This window comes from Python bivittatus, unplaced genomic scaffold (assembly GCF_059951505.1).
Source record: "Python bivittatus isolate LINGU-HERP-01145 unplaced genomic scaffold, Pbiv_v1 ctg000700_np1212, whole genome shotgun sequence".
Taxonomy (NCBI): domain Eukaryota; kingdom Metazoa; phylum Chordata; class Lepidosauria; order Squamata; family Pythonidae; genus Python; species Python bivittatus.
In genome coordinates this window covers 27,757,272-27,772,359 of record NW_028277098.1, presented here as the reverse complement: position 1 = coordinate 27,772,359, position 15,088 = coordinate 27,757,272, and the positions used below count along the sequence as shown (strand labels likewise).

General features: G+C 36.9%; 1 protein-coding gene across 2 annotated transcripts in view; it reads right to left on the bottom strand.

Annotated features, from left to right (window-relative positions):
* Window positions 1-15,088, bottom strand: part of LOC148214158 (uncharacterized) — a 316,019-nt gene that overhangs the window by 191,447 nt on the left and 109,484 nt on the right. The window lies entirely within an intron of this gene.

Here is a 15,088-nt window from a genome sequence, read left to right as displayed (position 1 = left end):
CCTTATGGACATTCTTGTTGAATTAGAGCTGCTTTTCATTATGATTTGTGGAGAAATGTATTTTGTAGGGAGCTCAGAACAATACAGCTCCATTCAACATATTCCAAAGAGCAAAACATGAATGGCTTGAGTGGTTTGTGTTTTGCTGAAACAAAACACAAACTGTTTGAGTGTTCCAGCTATGAGAAATAATGGGAATGCAGAACACATTTCTGTTCCTTTATTTTTGAATCCTGCACCACAGGTGTAGGTGGGATGGTAGCCATGCTAAGTGCTATATATTACCAAATTGCAGAAAATTTGGGTGAAATGTGACACTTTTTTGAAAACATTAACGTAAATCCCCACTTAACATAATGGGAGTCTAGCTTTGCTCTCACTCCAGAGGAGTCTGCAGAATCCAATGATTTCATCAGAATAATGAAATAAGCATTACAACATAATCTTAGCCTCTTATGTGAGTGCAATGTCACAACAACATCTACAAAAAGGGAAAGTTTTTGTCACAGCACATTGTCTCACTCACCGAAAAATCAATTTAGATTAGAATGTGTTATCAAAAAACCCCAGCTCACAACCACCTAGAATCTTTGCATTTTTATTAATGAGTACCTGCAGAAATGCAAGCTTCCAGAAATTCCAGAAGATGTAAGTCATACTTACAGCTGACCTGTAGACCATTTCCTTCTTCCTCTAGTAGGTAAATCTATCAAGACCAGTACTCTAAATTCCTGAACAAGAATAACTTCTCTCCCTCCCATTTAAATTAATGAGTAGGGAGGAGTTTAGTGGAGGCTTTTCTAATTTTCTGAGTATTTTTTGGTCAAGAACAGCAGCTGGCAATGAAGAAAGAAAGGATGCAATAGGAATCTAACTCATCAAGTGCAGCAAGTAACTAAACAGAGTGGCGTTAGCTAGATGTGTTCTAGTTGGGTGGGCAGACCCCATGGTAGAGGCATCTTTATATACCCTGAACTCAGTTTCATCAGGACCTAAGGGTATGCACAATATGCACATCCACACAGCTCCCCCCAAACCAATCAATTAAAGTATTAATCAATTAAATCAATTAAAGTATTACTGTATTAGCAGCTTGTACAGTTGCAAAATCTCAGTAGCATGAGCAACACTTCTGCATGCTTACAAAATAAATGCACAGCACAAAAGACATGCATCTCACCCACATGGACTCTAACTTCCCCATCACAAATGCATTTTTTTTTTTTTTTGAAGCTGTAACTTAACAGGCAGATGGGTAAGCATGCAGCTGTAATCAGCCTTCTCCTGTTTGGCCATGTGCTAAATTGTTGATTTCCTTTCAATACTCCAGCCCTACATGTCCCCATCCAGTCTAAACAAATCACAGCAGAGACATGACCATTCCTTGCTGCTGTCTTGACTAGGCTGGAGAAAGCAACCCAGTCAGAGGCCATTGCCCGACAACCCAACTGCAGAGCTCAGAACCCTTGAAACATGGCTGCTCCAAACAGCCGGGGTTTGTGTCACACTGGGAACCTACTTGTAGGTTAGCTTTGATTTTCAAACAAAACACCTGAAATCCATTTTGCTTATACTCAGAACCCTCAAAAATAGCCATTTTTGAACTAGAATGATTGAGATATTTTCACATATCTCTTGCCTTGCCATCTATGAGGCTGCTGCTGATTAGAACCAGAAGCTGTTAATGTAAAATAACAAAAACCAACAACTTTGCTTTTCTCTTTCTTTCCAAATTCATTTCATGACCCCCATTCCATTGAAAAGAACTCTCCAACCCACCTATAAACCACAAAAACCAATTTACTTTTCTCCTGTGCTATTCCAATTGTTGTCTCAAGGAAATCTATTTCTTATTGCCTTGTTTGATGTCCTCCACTCACACTTACAGTACCTAGGAGTAGGGAGCACTGAAGTTATAATTTCTGAATAGATATGTGTATGATTGCATAACAGAAAGAACAGGGATAATTGAGAAAGTGTGAAAATACCTTATTTTTTTCAGGCACCGACAAGAAGAGGTGAGGAAATAACCAATGAGAAGTTGGTCAAGAACTGCCCTCTACTATCACACACCATTTCAGTAGCTTAGGGAGCCCTGCTCCTTTTCACTGCTATCCTCCACACTCATCCAGAAGAGTGGAATAGATATTATAATATGCACAATCTATACAGAATATTTCTGCAGGGAAAGTAATATGAAATATGAAATTAATTTTCAGTGTAAAGTTCTATAGGTGCACATTGCACAGGAAGGTAATATTGTTAAAAAGTTAAATTATCGAGCCTCTAGAGGCATTGCCACCGATCAATGATGTTGGCCCCCTATGTCTTTTTCATAAAACTACTGACAAGGTGAAAGGAAGAAAGGTTTTTGAGGATGAAGTCACTGCAATTGGCATGAAATACAAGTGTGATGCACATAAGTTCTCTGCACGGAAATGGCTACTTAAAGTATGCCCCAAGCATATTGGGGCCTGAATTACAAGGCTACCCCAAGCCAGTGTAGCCTTGTAATTCAGGAGCTTGACTTGGACCAGTGAGACTCCAGTTGGAGTCTTCACTTGACTGTAGAGCCCACTGGATGATTTTGGGCCTCTCAGTGTCTCTTACCTGATCTTGCCTCATGGGGTTTTGGTTATGGGGATAAAATGAATGGACATCCCTATGCATGCTACCACCCTGAAAGGTGAAATATACATATAAAGCTAATCAATCAACCAACCAATCAACCAACCAACCAAATAAATAAAATGGTCCACACCATACTGGATTAAAGAGATATAAATTGTGCGGGGACCATTTATGCTGGTTGCATTATACACATGCACATTAGTTTTGGCACATGCAGGCATGCTGCATGTATCATCATCATCATGATCATCGTCATCATCATTGATAAACCCATAAATATTAATGCAACACCAGCTACACAGATCTTGCTGATACCCTTAGAAATAAAGGTGAACTGTTTGTAAAAGCATAGGACCTATTCCTAGGAAATGGAGTGCCATTAAATCCAGCCCCGGACACTCATCCTGAAGTACTGCTAGTCAGTGAAGTGCTTAAAAGCTACACTGACTGGAAGAAGAAAAGATAGGTTGGCATTCTACCTTTTGTTCTTGCATGAACATACATCAAAAGTGGCATGAGAGCAATACAAGTCAAGGCTTCCATTAACTGCTTCTTGTGAGAGAAGTCCTACTTTACTTTTTGAGATGACAGAGTCTAAGATTTCAGATTTCCTAAGTAAAAGAGAGTTTTATGTAAACAGTTTTACTCCTTTGATTCCTGGGTGGAATTTACATTAATGCTAATGGGAACTGTGCACACATATGGAGAAAAATATACCACATGGTGATAATGACTTGCTTTTATATTAAGGCTTCTGTCTCAAATCACTTTCAAACTGCTCTGCTGTTAATCTGTTTGGAAAGTCAATTTGTCAGCTCTGATACCACATTCTACAGATTTATTTTTTAAACATGTAAGAAACATGACCTTTAGTTGTCTGAATAATTGTTGTCGCTAGTTAGGTTTGGGAACCATTTCACACATTACACATATGAAAATCCCAGAGTGTGTTTTTGGCAAAAGAGGCCTTTGCAGCCAATCACATCCCTGACCAGAAACTGGCAGTGCCAAACCACTACAATCCACTCTTCCAAATTTGAAGTAAATGTCTCTAAGATACTGTTAGTCTTGGGTACTGTTGAAAAGTAACATGGAAAATTAAATAAAGTGTGCAGCATTTCAATTTGAGCAAGTCAAAAGCTTTGTGGGTAATTTAAAATGGTTGCTTACTGATTGCACCAGTAACCTGTCAGAATGCTGGAGCTAGAAAGTTACATGAAAGCATGTTCACATGTGTTAGTTTTTTCATCTAATTCTTTCTATTTCTGGTCTATAAACATTTACTAGAAGTTGGTAATATGGGAATGGCCATAAAAGATTATGCCACTTCAGCAACTACTATTGCACCCCCACCTCAACACACAGGCCTTAATTCATCTAATGTTATGTTGTAATGATTATATGTGACAATAAGGTTTTGTCATAAGTTTTGAACTTCCACTCTGATAAGGAAAAGTAAAAAAGAGATTACTATATTTGGTTTTTTTTCTATCATTCTTATTCTTTTGCTTCTACTTCCACTTGCCCGTTGTATTTATATTTTGTAAAAAAAAAAAAAAAGTTGTTTAAAAAAACATGAAACTCCTAGAACTTTCTTGATGTTCAAATGAGACCCACACATTTCATGAGAAATTTTCTTCTGTTCTTTTTGGCCATTTCTTTTCCTTAAGGGGATTTCATTATTATGTTCTCCTCTCTGCCAGTTAGTATAATTTTAATTTATCATTAAGCACCACTTTGCTTTTTAATATAAAGAATTCAGTGTGTTTGATGGAGCAGTACTTCATGGAAAGTTAGTTCCTCCACAGCAACAACTGTTTAGAAAAGAGGAGTTTATTAATTTATCAGAGCCTTATGTTCAATTTCAGATTTTTTTTTAGCTTAGGAACTAACAATCAACTGCACCTGTTACCAATTAAAGTATTAATAGCACATCAATCAGAGAAAAAAATCACTGCAAAAGGAGATTACACCAACCCTGTACACATGTCAGTTGAGGGTGGGGGAAGTTATCCTTTATTTCCCCAAAGAAATTAAATCCATAAACTATCCATGACCAATTCCAGACCTAGTACTTTCGTGCTGTGAAGTTTGCAGTAGTTTAACACCTGAGCCTTCGAGCCCCAAGTATTTTGCTTTAGTGAAGGAATGAGATGTCCTGTATTTAAAACATAATAATGCTGTTTTAAACATAGCTGCCAGCAGGACATTCTAAATGCTGTTACAAAGCTTGACAAAACTTAATTACTAGGTTTACAAAGAACATAAAGCACCAATTGATGGGAACTTGTTGTTACTCACATATTCTTATGTTTTTACCTGTAACAGCCAAGGCACTATACTATTCGTAAATGAATTTTGTCAAAGGAGTTGACCCTCATCACCTTTATTATATTAAATGCATTTTAGAGACTTTATATATTACCCAGAAGACTTACGTTATTATGGCTGGTGTTGTACAATTTGGGAGTTCTATACCCCTGTGTATTTCTAAAAAGCATTATTGAGAGTTAGCATGCATTGGCTAAAAAGTTTATTGCTTTTATTGGCAAATCATTATTTTGCAATAGCAGGGAAGGTATCTGAATTGCTCTTGGGAATATTAAATATAATTGCTAATTGAAAGGAACCAAGGAATGTGATGAAATTTGGAGGTTAGATTATTTCAATTGATTTATCTCGTTTGATGAATCCAACATTTGGTTCCCAGGGCCCATTACAGCCTGTTGTGGTAAATAAATAAAGCAGAACATGGGGGACTTGGCAGACTTTGGAAAGGCAGTGCTCATGTTTTCCAAAACAAAGTCACCTACCAGTGGCCAGGTGCAAGGCCCTCAAATGGACTTGCTCATTTGGTGCTTAAAATAAGTTTCTAGAGATACTTTCCAATTTGTTAGATCTCCTAAGCCTGTGGGAGACAGTCACATACATAAAGCAAACCCGGTTTCTAGGAAAACGAAGCCCTATTCTTTTGTTTCCCCGTTTGAGAAAAATGGAAAGATATTTTTAAAATGGGATTTTAACACTTAAAATACTCTCGATTCTTTTTTTTTTTTTTAAGGGGGGGCGAGGCTGTCAGATTTCTTCCTCTTGTTTGCTTCAGAAAGTGGTGCTTTGATTGTCCATTAGAGAGTTGTTTACATTTCTCCAAAAGCTCCATTTAGTTTTCCTGACAAGGTGGAATAAGTGACTGGCGGTGATGGATAGAGGCACCTGTCCTAATGGCTGTTCAAACTGTGCCCACTAGTGCACGTTACATTGATAAATTGACAACAGTTGGGACATGCTCTGCTAGCAGCAAGAATGAGGCTACTAGGACAAACACAGGCAGTTAGACAGTCTGCTTTAATATTCTGGGGAAAGGTATACAGACTTCTAATCTAACACCCTAACAGCTGCAGTGAGAAATTAGCATGTGGGCTGTTTTTTTTTTTTCCCCCCATTACTTCGGCATGATTGTGGAAAGCTAGTTTGGAAGCACGCTTTACCGTTGTAATATTTCCCAGCCTTCTAGTCGAGACGCACCTGCAGTGCTTGCAATCCAGGACGCTGATTTTCTGAATCTTGGGGGATTGACTGAATTATATATTTAAAAGGACCGTGTTTCTTTGTTTCTTTTGATCCTTTTCTTCACTGTTTTAGTTTCAACCTTAAGAAAAAGATTGGCACAAACGCTTTGCTTCTTGTGAACGTCAGCAGAAAGTCACAGCTCTGTCGTTTTGCAGTTTGCTGCCAGATTTTGGTGATGTGACTTCCGGGCCACACACCGCCATCAGGTCATGCTTTGCCTTTCTGTTAGAGAGGGTGAGACCAATGTTTTTGGGGGTTTCTAATTTGTATTTTTTATTTCATGCATAGTTCTCTTATGAGATTGTCCCCAAACTTAAAAGCAATAGGCGACATGTGGAGAATCAATGGTGTACCTTGAGATCTGCTGTTCTGATAAGGATCTCTACAATCAGAGCAGATATTTTTCAAACTGCTGCATTTAGAGGAATCTTTAACATGAAGGGAGATGCAGAACAACTTCTCCCATGCTATTGTTAATTATTTGGTTATTTTTCATTTATGCAGTGGCAAAACAAGCTTAACCCCTCCCCCTCCCCCCTCCCACTTCCTCAAGGATTAGGGAGAAAGTTCTTCTCTCTGACCTGAAATAGTGGGGTTCCTTGGTAGATTTCTGGTGACATAATCATACTACCACTATTCTTGAGTGGCAGCCCCAAAACAGGACTTTCTATGACATGGGGGTTTACATTTTTCAGATCAAAAACTCTATTTCTCTGAAGAATTCGTGTGGCCCCCCTTTGACAGCATGGAGCTGAAGTGAGAATCTTCTTTCCTCTTGTAAAGATCATAAGTCATACTACATGAGGGGACATTACCCCCTCTTCCTTTGTCCTGCCCAATGTAAGGTTTGGAATGAAGCATTTTCCCTCATCTCCATTTAAATTGATAGTAAGAAAACAAGATCACACTAAGGCAGTACATTACCTTGGGAGTAACTGCTTCTGAATAAACAAGTATTAGCTTAAACTGTAAATATGTTGTTATTTTTCTTTTTCTATAATCTATGCTGTTAAAAAGGAAGATGTGAGCATGCAGAAGTAATAGTGGCATTTGTCTGGCTTCAGATTCTTCTTCCTCCAAGTTCCCTATGAAGACTAGAAGAATCTTTAACGGAAGAACTGTAAAATGTTAGCCAAATATTTAGTAGTTGGGGATGTGGAGACTGTTATTTCAGCAGTGTTTCATGTTATTATATATTCAAGGGTCCTTTGGTTTTTGGATTGTTGTTGTTTGGGTTATTAGTGGTGTTCATTGTTACCTGCCCTGAGCTTTTGTATATATATGGAAGTTAAAATTTAAAATAACTATTGTCAATGTTGTGCATTATAAGTCAGATTTACACTCAAGGGAAAGCTTCTCTATTATCCAAATCATTAACTGATGAACAATTTCAGAATTTTATGTCAGTCTCCCTCTCCTGTTCCTCTAGCCAATTGAAGTAATGTTGTGATGGTATGAATAATCTAACTCCATTCCAAGTGCCTGAGGAACCAATGGGTTTACCTTAATTCTTTGTTCTGGATAATTTTAACGTAAGATGGATATTAAACAACAAAAAAAAATGCCAGTGGAGAAAACATTGTGTCCTAATGCCAAGTCATTAAAAAAGGCTGCAGAAACAGAGGAAGAAGAATGGACACAATAACACTCTTTTCCAAGCCTGCTTCTAAATGGCCTCATTGCTGATTTTATGATGGGACACAGTTTGGCTTTATGATTTGCATGGATAATGAAGCAATTAGCAGCCATCATATATAAAACATGCAAGTTCGCCATGAGATACCAAACAAACCATTAGGTATACTCTGTGAAGGCACAAGTAACTTGCTAATTCTATATGCTGCTCCTAGAGATTTGCTAAAAGCCCAGTTGATATATTCAACATCATATTAGTAGACAAGGCAGAGCGTAGTGTGATGAGAAATTCTGACTGGCTGGCAGTCAACTGCAATCCCCACTCACTAACTGCTAGTAAACCTCTTTTTGTGGTAGAATTATTGACACTGGAAATGGCTACTTGCACACTATTGCAACAAAGCAACAGTTATTTGGGGTTGGCTGTGCAAATAATGGCAACAAGACAAAGCAAAAGAGGGTGCCCCATTTATAGAACAAGAAAATAGAACATGAAAGATTTGCTTAATTAAAATGGAACCATACATTGTGGAAAGTTTTCCTCTTAGAGAAGATTATAATCAAGGTGAGTTGGCCATGAATAACCCAGGTGTTGCATTTTTATTTATTTATATATATATATATATATATATATATATATATATATATAAATAAATAAATTATATATATATTGTCTAAGAATGGAAGTAATTAAACAGGCAATTGCATTTAAACACTTTTTTCCTGCTGGCAGAGAAAATGGCACTCCAATTTTCAAGAGACACAAAATAGTTTAGTCACAAGAGAGAGAGAATGCAAGAACTAAGTATTCATATACATTATATAGGCCTGAGAACTATGTTTTCTGCTGGTTTGGGAGAAATCCCACAGACAAAAACTGAGGGAAAAATATTTGGAGGAGGGGCTGCTCAAGCTTGTTTAGAGTTCCATATAACACAATTTAAGGAACCACAATGGTAATACATATTGCCTTTGAACAACATATGCAATACAATATACTGTATCACATTTTCTTCTATAGTGATAACTAATGACACTTCAGAAGAAAAACTTTGCCCTTCCCTAAACCAAGCGGGACTTGCTACATTTCTCTGTGCTCAGCTAGCAGATAGGAAATGGTCAACAGAAACGTATCATGAAGATTCTTACATCTATTATAAGGTCCAAACATCGTTGAAAATATAGTCTTCAGTTATCTTGATGGTGGGTAAAAAAATGATTGCTTCTTTCCACGCAGACTTGCTCATATACAAGATCACTTTTAGAGGGCTTACATTCCAAGATACTGTACATGATAAATGGGACAAGGGCCTTCTTGGTTGTGACATCCTCCTTTCAAAATACTTTCTCAGTTGGCTCTGACAGATGTTTTTAAGAAGCCAGATAGATTTTTAAAAATTATTTTTCCAGGTCTTTTAACTTGTGCTGATATCAGATCTGTAGTCCAAAGCAATCTGTATTTTATTTTTGCAAAGTTGCATTGTTATTTTTTGCTTTATTTGTCTTTATTTGTTATTCCCAGCCCCTTATGCTTGTTTTTGAAAAGTGGAATATTGATCTGTAAAAATAAATCGACACATACATGTATGGAAAAGCATACCTGAAGAAACAACAATATAGCTAAGATAGAATATATTCCTTAATTAAAAGGGCAGTAAAATATCTCCCAGTTCTTTTAAGGCATAAGAAAGGCCCAGAGTCCTTTTCAACTCATTGAAAACTGGGGATAATTAGAACCCATAGGACAGGGTGGCAAGTTAAAGCAGACTCTCTTCCATTCTAATGTGCATTTATTAGAATGATTGGAAAAGAAGACTTCCATGTGCACAGCCTATATACAGAGGGCTCTTCCCATGTGACTGAGAAACCTGCTTTAGCAGTGTTCTGGATCATTTGACGAACGACCTTTGCATTGGTAGGCCATTTTCACCTATGCTATAATGAATGCAAATATGGAATGGACAGAATGTCATGAAGTCCAGTTTTAATGTTGGGTGGCATCTAGATAGCAATACCTTTAGTAACATTCATTTGTTAGAGTTTTGCTCAAGCTCAGATCTTAAACCATTTTAGGTTAGGAAAGAAATTCTCCTAACTTAAAGGGTCAACAAATCTGAAGATTAGAGCTGGTTTTTGTTTTCAATTTGCAGACAAGCTTGCTTCCTTATTTATTTAGCTTATTTTATACCACCCAGAGTCACTGGGAGTTGGGTGCTGTAAAATAAAATAAAATAAAATCATAAAAAAAAAAAAAGCCGAAAATCGAATAGCCTAACCCCTCCCCTCCAAAAAAGAGGGAGAAAATTCTAAACTGTGACATTTTAACTTCCAGTTCAGTATAAATTTAAATCAGTTTAATAGGCAACATGTACAGTATATATTGCCTCTAATTGACCCTTTGAGTACTTTTTCACAATCTGGTTAAATATACTGGGCTAGATACCAATAGACTATGAATTCTACTCATGCCTTTGGCATGAAACCAGCTGTGTGACTTTTGGTCAGTTATTGTCTCGCAGCCTTAGGAAAAAAGACACTTCCAAAAATACTGCCCAGAAAACTGCATGGACTTGTCAGTGTAGCTGCCAGGAGTCAAGACTGACTTGAAGATATTGAAACCTCTGCACGCACAATGTCTGTACGGTAACCCAGCATCAGTGAACAGGACATAATTGGCTTTCCAGCCCTTTCCAGCTGCACAATTCTACAACATTTAGCATTTATAAATGTGATAAATAAATAAATACACACATAAATAATTTAGAGAGGATTTTTTTGACTGAGCATGCTGCTTAGCACATATTATTTTAATAATTCCTGAAACAATTCCATAAAACAGATGACGATGATGATGATGACTGTTATTGCTATCATCATCAGCACTACCGTCATCCTCCCTTCCCTTGTAAGAGAACAAGGTTGAAGGGCTAAACAATAGAAAGTATGCAAGATGCATCCCTTTGGAACATTGTCTTCCAAATTTGTTTAGACCAGATATTGTTTAACTCCTTTCTCGATCAGACTTGTTTCTTCCAAGATGTTCTGAAGCCCTACAGGGCTAATAAGCACCCTCTCCCCCAATAATAACAGTAGCTTTAGCCCTGATTAGAGTGGGAAAAGAACACACACAGAGGTATTTTTTATCAATTTTGGATTTTCACTCATGGCTTCCTTAAACAAAAATATCTGAAGAGCCAGTCAGATTCTTCATGTAATATGTAGTTGGGTCCTAAGATACCTTAATGAGCTCTGAGCTCAGAGTTGTCACACTAATGGCCTACAATGGCTATCTAAAGTGTATTTTACCTGTGAAATCTTTCTATATAATTTGGAAGTAGTGGAAAGTTTGTCATATGTGGATGTTACAAAAATGCACTGAAAGCTTTGGCTACGATTTCCTTTCTAGTATAAAGACTTGGAAAGGATTTCAAGGGTCATCTTGCACTTTTGACAATCCAGCTGTTAAAGAGAAACACATTACTCTTTTTCTCCTGCCCGGTAAAAACACTTCCCCACTTTGAGGATCAGAATTCTGGACAAATAAACCTATTTATAGTGATCTACACTTATATTCTACTATAAAGAGAAGACAAGATGAATTTAAAGAAATGAAGAAAGTTAGTTGGCCAAGGAGAGACCCACAGAGATTCTCTTCTGCAGACTTTTATCTTTTCTTTCTTTTTTTAATTTATTTGGTTGCAAAGAAAGTTTGGAACAGGAAGTTGTTCATTCCCAGGACTTCTTGAGAGCAGGGACCCAGCAGTGCTTTTTCTCCTGCCCATACTGGCATGCTTAATAAAACAGATATCCAAGATAGGAAAATTATTATTAAGGCTGGGCCTGTAGTTTATTAGACCTTCTTTCTTCCTTTCAAATACAAACAAGCCCTGTGAAAGTAGCATAGCAAGAGAGGACTAAATTAAAAAGCCAACCACAATTGCATTAGTATGAGAGGTTACAACAAATGCAATCATTACTGTAAACAAACCCTAAATGCATATAATCCACAAAGAACTCTGAAACAATCCTGTGCTCCATAGGGATATGTTGTGGTATATAATGCAGCGCTATTATAATAAAAAGAAGACGAAAAAGAAGAGGAGCAATGAGGCTTATCGCTTAGAGAGAGAGAGAGAAAAAAAAACACACACAAAACCAAAAGCAGAGAAGAATAGGAAGTCGATGGTCTATTGTTCTTCTGCCAGGGCAAAGGGAACAAAGAATTTAAAAGAGAATGTTACTATCATGCTCTTGAGTTTGATCACGCATAAAACTGACCAGCATGGAACTTAGAACGAAACAAGGCAAATTTGTGTTACAGGTCCAAGGTAAGGGTGTGTATGTGTGTGTACGTGCGTGCGTGCATTCATGGAATTGCAGAGCTCATCCCACGTATAATGAATTCAACCCAGGAATGTAATTTTACAAATACACTTTTACATTTAGAATGCTGTTATCATAAAAACAAAACACACGCTGTGTGGGTAGTCAGCCTGACTTATAGCAGCTTGGTTCAACTTCGGCAAGATAACCAAGAGTAATGGTTTTCAAGCCAGAGTATTAATATAACATGAACTGTAAATGCTTTTGTAGTGCAGCTCTGAGTAAGTACCAAATCTCATTGGAATATAAAAGAGAAAAGCCAGGCAGCATTTTGTTTTCTGTCCTAAAATAAAAAGTTGAGAGCCTCACCACGGATGCTTTGCCCATCCTAGGTATTTACTAAAGGTCACCGTTTGCCTGAACTGGGAATTTGCTCTGCGTACTTTATCTGTAAGATTTTGCATGCCTGTGTTCATAAAAGCTAATCATGGTTGATTATTATCCAGCTAAGGCCCTGTCTATTTCCAAAGATGGGCAGAAATGAACATTTTAGTTTTCTTTATCTTACTTCTAATCTGGACTAGCATGTATGACTTATCATCTCTGTATCTGCACCTCCTGCCACCTATGCACACTAGTCAAGCAAGGTCCCAATTTTAATTTCATCCATCATCCATCTTTCCTGCAAGATGTGCCAGATCTACAGCTTAGTTTGAAAGATCCCTCAGAGTCGGTGAGCTGGATGCTCTAACTTCAGTTGGCTGATGTTGCAACCTGATCTTACCTGTTAAGTCAGTGTTTCTCAACCTCAGCAACTTTAAGATGTGAGGACAGCCATGTGTGTATGGCTGGCAGGGGAATTCTGGAAGTTGAAGTCCACACATCTTAATGTTGTTGAGGTTGAGAAACACTGCTTTAAGTACAGGGGCTAAAACTTACTATAGCAAGGAACAGCACAAAACTTCTTAATTCTAGTCCATCCCATTCTTCTCAGTCACAAATAACACTAATTTCCTTACTAGAATCCTCTCAAGTATGTACCTTGATTTTTGAAAGTGTTTAAAAGATATTATCCTGCCTTATCTAGAGTGGTCTTCAGGAAGAACAAGAAACCACTTGAAAACAAACCTAGCCCCATTCATGCTATATAGTTCTGGTTTCTGGGTTATGCTGGGAATCAATATATATTATTCAGTATATATTTGGAATGTTATAAAAGCAAAAAGGACAGCAGGAATCTAGGATTCTTAAATTAATACTTTCCTCCATATGATCCTTCCAGTAATGTAAATACAGCAAGTTCTGCTTGAATCTTACCCTTTTAAAGTATGATAGTATTTAGTAGATTAGAAAAAGGGGGGTTTCCACCATTGCTGTTGTGAAAAGTGCTTCTGATAAACTCTATGCTAAATTTACACACTGCTGTTTTTTTAATCTTTTTTGGATTCTCAGATATGTTAATAAATAGATTAAAATTGTTATATACCTTCTTGAAGTATTGCTAACATGTTTGTACTGATCAATTTTAATTTTAAAAAGACCTTTCCATATTGATGAAAATAATATGAGAGGAAGATTTTTGCTGTTGTTGTAATTTTATTAATTTCCTAATGCTGTCCTAAAGTTGAATCTAGACTTAAGTAAACACTGACTAGACCCAAGGAAATGAATGGAACTTAAGTTAGTCTTGATTTAAGCCCTGCTGATTTAACTGGATGTTTTTAGATCCTAACACTGGATCCAATATACAGGGTGTACCAAAAGTCAGGCCTCACAGTATGTCTTATTAATCAATTTATTTTTTTCAGTGAAAATGTTACTGTACTTAGGAATGTTCAAAGAACATGCATTAAATGAGTAAGGAAATGTTTAGAAGAAAATGGCAGCCAGTTTGAACATTTAATGTAATTTACGTAATAAATTGTCTATGAAGCCTGAGTTTTGATTCGTCCTGTAGATTTTTGGCCTAATGAGGCTAATTCTAGAAGGCAAAAAGTGTGCCTTTTAGATAGATAGATAGATAGATAGATAGATAGATAGATAGATAGATAGATAGATAGACACACACACACACACACACACACACAAATTTCACAATAATGTTACAGTAATAGAATTATACTGGCACATGGCAGCAAGACAAATAATATATTCCTAAAGTGTCACCACTATGAAGTTTTCATCAAAATGGGTTTTGCTTTAAAGAAACATAATCCCTCATTAAACTAAAGGCTATTTTACTGACTAGGTTTCTCCCCCCCCCATATATAAAAGTTTACATTGCTTATGAAGCTAATTTAGCCTCAGTGAGTGGTATAATATAAATTGACAGACTGCCTTTCTTGAAATTTTGCATTTCTGTCTGGTGGATGTCACATTAAGCCTAGATCCAGCTTCTAACCGTTTTTGATAATTTAAAATCCTATGATAATCTTTTCCCCCAAACAAAATTGCAAGTGTTAAATTAATCACAGCAGCCTAACATGCTGCATATATAATTCCAGCTCATGTGATCATATTCCACCCTATACCTAACATTCCAATTTCAGCTAGAAAAGTTACTATTCCCTTTTTGCCCCTAAAATGGATATCTACAGATACAGTGGGGCCTTAGATATTTTATGGAACCTGAAGGTTGAGAAATGGAATCCCACCTTAGAATAACAAAGGTTGGAACTATATTTTACATCAAATCTGCAAGTTCCATCTATCATAGCTGATTCCTATGCTGACTTCATAACATGCTGAGCCCTCCTCTCGAAAGCAGCCAACAGTGTGATTTATTTAGGACTTCATTTATTTAAAATGAAATCTATACACTGCTTCTCTAGCAGCTCAAGGAAGCTTACAGGAAGTTAAAAATAAGAACTACAGATAAATAAAGTGCATTTAAAATAAAACAACTATAAGAATATCAAAAGTATATTGT